We start from the raw sequence: 7,208 nt of genomic DNA, 5'->3' as shown, positions 1-7,208 counted from the left end.
TTGATCATGGTGTATGATCCTTTGAATGTGTTGTTGGATTCTATTTGCTATTTTTTTTTTTGAGGTTTTTTGCATCTATATTCATCAGTGATATTGGTCTGTAATTTTCTTTACTTGTAGTAAATTTGTCTCGTTTTCATATCAAGGTGATGGTGGCCTCATAGAATGAGTTTGGGAGTGCTCCTCCCTCTGCAATTTTATGGAAGAGTTTGAGAAGGATGGGTGTTAGCTCTTCTCTAAATGTTTGATAGAATTCACCTGTGAAGCCATTTGGTCTGCACTTTTGTTTATTGGAAGATTTTTAATCACAGTTTCAATTTCATTGCTTGTGATTAGTCTGTTCATATTTTCTGTTTCTTCCTGGTTCAGTCTTGGAGGGTTATACTTTTCTAAGAATTCGTCCATTTCTTCCAGGTTGTCCATTTTATTGGCATAGAGTCACTTGTAGTAGTCTCTTAGGATGCTTTATATTTCTGTGGTGTCCATTGTAACTTCTTTTTCATTTCTAATTTTATTGATTTGAGTCCTCTCCCTCTTTTTCTTGATGAGCCTGGCTTAAGGTTTATCAATTTTGTTTATCTTCTCAAAGAACCAGCTTTTACTTTTATTGATCTTTGCTACAGTTTTCTTTGTTACTATGTCATTTATTTCTGCTCTGATCTTTATGATTTCTTTCCTTCTACTGACTTTGCGTTTTCTTACTTCTTCTTTCTCTAGTTGCTTTAGGTATAAGGTTAGATTGTTTATTTGAGGTTTTTCTTGTTTCTTGAAGTAGGACTGTATTGCTATAAACTTCTCTCTTAGAACTGCTTTTGCTGCATCCCATAGGTTTTGGATTGTTGTGTTTTCATTGTCATTTGTCCCCAGGTATTTTTTAATTTCCTCTTTGATTTCTTCAGTGATCTCTTGGTTATTTAGTCATATACTGTTTAGCCTCCATGTGTTTGTGTTTTTTATGTTTTTTTCCCCCTATAATTTATTTCTGATCTCATAGTGTTGGGGTCAGAAAAGATGCTTGGTATGATTTCAATTTTCTTAAATTTACCGAGGTTTGTTTTGTGACCCAAGATGTGAACTATCCTGGAGAATGTTCCATGTGCACTTGAGAAGAAAATGTAATCTGTTGGTTTTGGGTAGAATGTCCTATATATATCAATTAAATCTGTCTGGTCTATTGTGTCATTTAAAGCTTGTATTTCCTTATTTTTCATCTGGATGATCTGTCTTTTGGTGCAAGTGGGGTGTTAAAGTCATCCACTGTTATTGTGTTACTGTTGGTTTCCCCTTTTATGGCTGTTAGCATTTGCCTTATGTATTGAGGTGCTCCTATGTTGTGTGCATAAATATTTATAATTGTTATATCTTCTTCTTGGATTGATCCCTTGATCATTATGTAGTGTCCTTCCTTATCTCTTATAACAGTCTTTATTTTAAAGTCTATTTTATCTGATATGAGCATTACTACTCCAGCTTTCTTGTGATTTCCTTTTGCATGGAATATCTTTTCCCATCCCATCACTTTCAGTCTGTATGTGTCTCTGTGAAGTGGGTTTCTTGTAGACAGCATATATACGGGTCTTGTTTTTGTATCCATTCAGCAAACTGTGTATTTTGGTTGTAACATTTAATCCATTCACATTTAAGGTAATTATTGATATGTATGTTCCTATGACCATTTTCTTAATTGTTTTGGGTTTGTTTTTGTAGTTCCTTTTCTTCTCTTGTGTTTCCCACTTAGAGAAGTTCCTTTAGCATTTGTTTTAGGGCTGGTTTGGTGTTGCTGAATTCTCTTAGCTTTTGCTTGTCTGTAAAGGTTTTAATTTCTCCATCAAATCTGAATGAGATCCTTGCCAGGTAGAGTAAGCTTGGTTGTAGGTTCTTCCCTTTCATCACTTTAAATATATCATGCCACTCCCTTCTGGCTTGTAGCATTTCTGCTAAGAAATCAGCTGTTAACCTTATGGGAGTTCCCTTGTATGTTATTTGTTATTTTTCCCTTGTTGCTTTTAATAATTTTTCTTTGTTTTTAATTTTTGTCAGTTTGATTACTATGTGTCTCAGCATGTTTCTCCTTGGGTTTATCCCACCTGGGACTCTCTGTGCTTCCTGGACTTGGGTGGCTATTTCCTTTTCCATATTAGGGAAGTTTTCGACTATAATTTCTTCAAATACTTTCTCGGGTCCTTTCTCTGTCTCTTCTCCTTCTGGGACCCCAATAGGACGGATGTTGGTACATTTAATTTTGTCCCAGAAGTCTCTTAGGCTGTCTTCATTTCTCTTCATTCTTTTTTCTTTATTCTGTTCTGCAGCAGTGAATTCCACCATTCTGTCTTCCAGGTCACCTATCCGTTCTTCTACCTCAGTTATTCTGCTATTGATTTCTTCCAGTGTATTTTTCATTTCAGTTATTGTATTGTTCATCTCTGTTTGTTTGTTCTTTAATTCTTCTAGGTGTTTGTTCTCTAATTCTTCTAGGTCTTTGTTAAATATTTCTTGCATCTTCTCGATCTTTGCCTCCATTCTTTTCCAAGGTCCTGGATCATCTTCACTATCATTATTCTTAATTCTTTTTCTGGAATGTTGCCTATCTCCACTTCATTTAATTGTTTTCCTGGGGTTTTATCTTGTTCCTTCATCTGGTACATAGACCTCTGCCTTTACATGCTGTCTATCTTTCTGTGAATGTGGTTTTCATTTCATAGGCTGCAGGATTGTAGTTCTTGCTTCTGCTGTCTGCCCTCTGGTGGATGAGGCTCTCTAAGAGGCCTGTGCAGGCTTCTAGATGGGAGGGACTGGTGGTAGGTAGAACTGGGTGTTGCTCTGGTGGTCAGAGCACAGTAAAACTTTAATCCACTCGTCTGCTGATGTGTGGGGCTGAGTTCCCTCCCTGTTGGTTGTTTGGCCTGAGGCAACCCAGCCCTGGAGACTACAGGCCCTTTGGCTGGTCTAATGGCAGACTCTGGGAGGGCTCACACCAAGGAGTATTTCCCAGAACTTGTTCTGCCAGTGTCCTTGTCCCTGTGGTGAGCCACAACTGCCCCCCCCCCCGCCTCTGCAGGAGACCCTCCAACACTAGCAGGTAGGTCTGGTTCAGTCTCCTATGGGGTCACTGCTCCTTCCCCCTGGGTCCTGAAGCATTGTGTGTGCCCTCCAAGAGTGGGGTCTCTGTTTCCCCCAGCCCTGTTGAAGTTCTGCAATCAAATCCCAGTAGACTTCAAAGTTTGATTCTCTGAGAATTCCCCCCTCATTGCCAGACCCCCAGGTTGGGAAGCCTGACGTGGGGCTCAGAACCTTCACTCCAGTGGGTGGACTTCTGTGGTATAATTGTTCTCCAGTTTGTGAGTCACCCATCCAGCAGTTATGGGATTTGATTTTATTGTGATTGCACCCCTCCTACCATATCATTGTGACTTCTCCTTTGTATTTGGATGTGGGGTATCTTTTTTGTTGAGTTCCAGTGTCTTCCTGTCAATGATTGTTCAACAGTTAGTTGTGATTCTGGTGCTCTCTCAATAGGGAGTAAGCGCACGTCCTTCTACTCTGCCATCTTGAACCAATCCAGGGTTGTTTAAGTTTTAACCAAAGAAATATTTTCATACTTGTACTCACTGTTTTCACTGCCATTGTTCCACTTTTTCATCAAAGAGCCATTTACACTTATTAAGCTGGACAGCTATTTGAATTTCTTTGTTTTTTAAAGATATTTCTTTTTTTTAATTAATTAAATAACATTTATTTTTGGCTGCACTGGGTCTTCATTGCTGCGCAAGGGCTTCTCATTGTGGTGGCTTCTCCTGTTGTGGAGCATGGGCTTTAGGCATGTGGGCTTCGGTAGTTGCTGCATGAGGGCTTCAGTTGTTGTGGCTCATGGTCTCTAGAGCGCAGGCTCAGTAGAGGGCCCATGGGCTTAGTCGCTCTGCAGCATGAGGGATCTTCCCAGACCAGGGATCAAACCCATGTCCCCTGCATCGGCAGGTGAATTCTTAACCATTGTGCTACCAGGAAAGTCCCAGCTATTTGAATTTCATAATAGAATTATCTAGACTTTCATTTCCTATTATGCCCATAGCCATACAAATGAACTTTATTATTATCACTTATCAGTAATAATCACTCATTAATAAAGTCATTTCTATACAACTCCCAGATCGACTAAGCCCAGCAGTTCCAAATACCTGGCAGAGGCTGCAGTGAGAGATGCACCATGTGGGCTGCCCCTATAGGACTATAGACAGAGTTATTTAACAAATACCCAACGGCACTTGCTCTGAACCAGCTCTGTGCTTGGGAGACAGATTATAACATAGACCCTGATTCCAAGATTCCCTTGGTCTAGGGAGGGAGATATTTGATATCTGAAAAATACCTCTACCTTGCAGCAGAACTTAAGTGTAATTACAGTGGTACAACATGCCATAAAAGCAGAAGGAGATATTAATTATGATTTAGAAAATTCAGGCAGACATCTTAGAGAGGATACCATTTGGCCTGAAAAGGACATAAGCTCCGTGATGGCAGAGTTATTTTTCTGTTTTGTTCACTGTTATATCCTAAGTTCCTACAACTGTGACTGGCACATAGTAAATGCTTAATAAATAGCTATTGAATGAATGGATTGATCTTGAAATCAATAAGAATTTTAATGACAAAAAAAGCAAGGAAAAAGAATTTCCCTTTTGAAAAGGCTTATCTTCAAAACCATGATTACTACCTTTTGTTTACTCTTGACTCTCCTTTATCTTTAGGATAAAATACTGTCTCCTGTCCTCTTCTCCAGAGTTATATCCATGTATCCCATTCCAAGCCATTAGGGTCTGCAGACGTCTGATGTGGAACTGGACATCCTGTATTTCATGTATCTGTCTGAGAAATAAAAAATACAAAATATATTATGGTATGAATTATTCATGTACCAGCTAACATAAAATATAATGTAAGTTATAAATGAACACACTGATTCTGTGTATATGTGTTTCAAATTGAAATCAATTCAGTTTCAAGTAATAGAAAATCCAATTCAAATTGGCTTAACCTAGTGAAAAGATTTATTGGCAAATGTAACTGAAAGTCGAACAATAGGGTGGACTCCAGGGCAGTTCAGTCACGGCTTTTCCTCAATTGCTCTTCAGTTGTCTCATCTCTGACCTCCATGCATGTAGCCTGTAATCCTTTCTTGCTCACATGCAGAAGGAGAGAATATTGCTTCTCAAAACTAATGAATAAAAGTCCCAAACTACAGTTTCTGTAGCCAGAAACTGCCAAATTTGACTGATTTATACCTGATTTACCAGAACAAATCACTGTGTCAAGGGGTTTAAGATTAATCTACTTGGCTTCTGTCAGTCAGAGTCACCTCTAGAGCTGGGATTTAAGTTAACCACACAAGGAGGAAGAATTAGCTCCCAGAGGAAAATATGAGTATGATTAGGAAGAGGAGAGGGAAGGTAGATGCTGAATAGGCAACTAATGAACCTCTAACATGTTACCTTTTTGATTGGTAAGTATGTATCAACTATTACTAGTATTTTTGTTGAGGTCAACTGGAATTTCTGCTGGTTGTAAAACTACAAACAGGTCTGAGCTTTCTTTTATCATTGCCCCATCACATATTCAGCTCTCTCTCCTCAGGAACCCCCTTTTGCCCAGAAAACTCTTATTGACCTTTAAGAACTACTCTTCCTTGGAAAGGTTTCTCTGACTCTCAATCTGGTTAGGCACTGACACAAGGCTCTCACGATCCCTGGTTTTCCTCCAGGGCAGCACTTGACATACTGAGATGTGTTTGTTTGTTTCTATGCCTGGCTCTCCCACAGGCAGGGTTCTCCTCAAGGATAGTGTTGTCAGATGCTTTGGCTGCAAATAAGAGAAACCTAATGAAAACTGACTTAAACCATAAGAGAATTTATTATTTCTCGAAATAGAAAGTCTTTGGGTAGGGCAGGCTCCAGGATTGGTTAATATAGTGGTTCAATGGTATCATCAAGAACCCATGCTCTTTCCCTCCCTCTGCCATCTTCAGTGTTAACTTCATCCTCGGGCTGCTAACAGGATGGTTAAAAAGTTTCAGGCATCACATAATCTAGAGAAAGAAGAGGAACTTTCTATTTCTTCAGAATAAGGAAACATCCCAGAGACTTCCCTCGTGGTCCAGTGGTAAAGAATCTGCCTTTCAATGCAGGAGACATGGGTTCAATCCCTAGTCAGGGAACTAAGATCCCACATGCCACGGGGCGACTAAGCCTGCATGCCACAACTACTGAGCTCGTGTGCCTCAGCTAGAGAGCCTGCATGCCGCAAACTACAGAGCCCACGCGCTCTGGAGCCTGTTTACCACAGCTAGAGAAGAGAAAACCAGCACGCCACACTAGAGAGAAGCCCGTGCTCCAAAACGAAAGATCCCACATGACTCAACAAAGATCCCACGTGCCACAGCTAAGACCCGACGCAGCCAAAAAAAATTTTTTTTAATTAAAAATAAATAAACAAATATTAAAAAAAAACTTGAAATAAAGAAAGGAAACATATCCCAGACTTGCCCTCATCTTCTCAGACATCCCTAAATCAGCCACTGAGAAGGGAAGTAATGTTATCACAAAGAGTGTAAGCTAATCATCCAAGGCAGGGTGGAAATTGGTAAATGTTTATGTTAATTACTACAGTAAGGTCTTGTTGTCACTCCTCATCTCCTGAACTCTGATACTCTATGGCTCTGTGCATCTGCCTTTGTGACTCCGTTTTCCACCCCAACCCAAATCTCACCAACATGGTCATACCCTAGACCCTATCCTTACCAATAAATACACTCCTCCATAATTTCACTTTCAAGCATCTCAATCTCTGACTGACTATATTTCCAGCTCATTTTCTTTAATACTCCAACTCCAGCAATCTTTCAGTCCCACTTACATTCCGCTGATGACTGACATATTCCACTGATGTTCCTACCACCTTTTCACTGTCCCTCAACCCTTTCATGTCCTCATTTCCCTCCCTACCCAGCTTAAATTTCATGGTCCATGATTATAATCACTCCCTTGCATATTCTATCAACTCCCTTGCCCCACTTCATTTCATGATACTTTTTTGGTAAGGCTACAACCGTGCCCATACCCAACTCAGCTTATTTTGTGCATCAAGGCCTTTAAGTGTGGCTGGAGAAAAGAACACAAAAAAGTCAACCAGCCCTATTCTATTCTTAATGGGTTTTT

This window comes from Globicephala melas, chromosome 1, assembly GCF_963455315.2.
Source record: "Globicephala melas chromosome 1, mGloMel1.2, whole genome shotgun sequence".
Classification (NCBI taxonomy): domain Eukaryota; kingdom Metazoa; phylum Chordata; class Mammalia; order Artiodactyla; family Delphinidae; genus Globicephala; species Globicephala melas.
Note: the sequence above shows the minus strand (reverse complement) of the source record.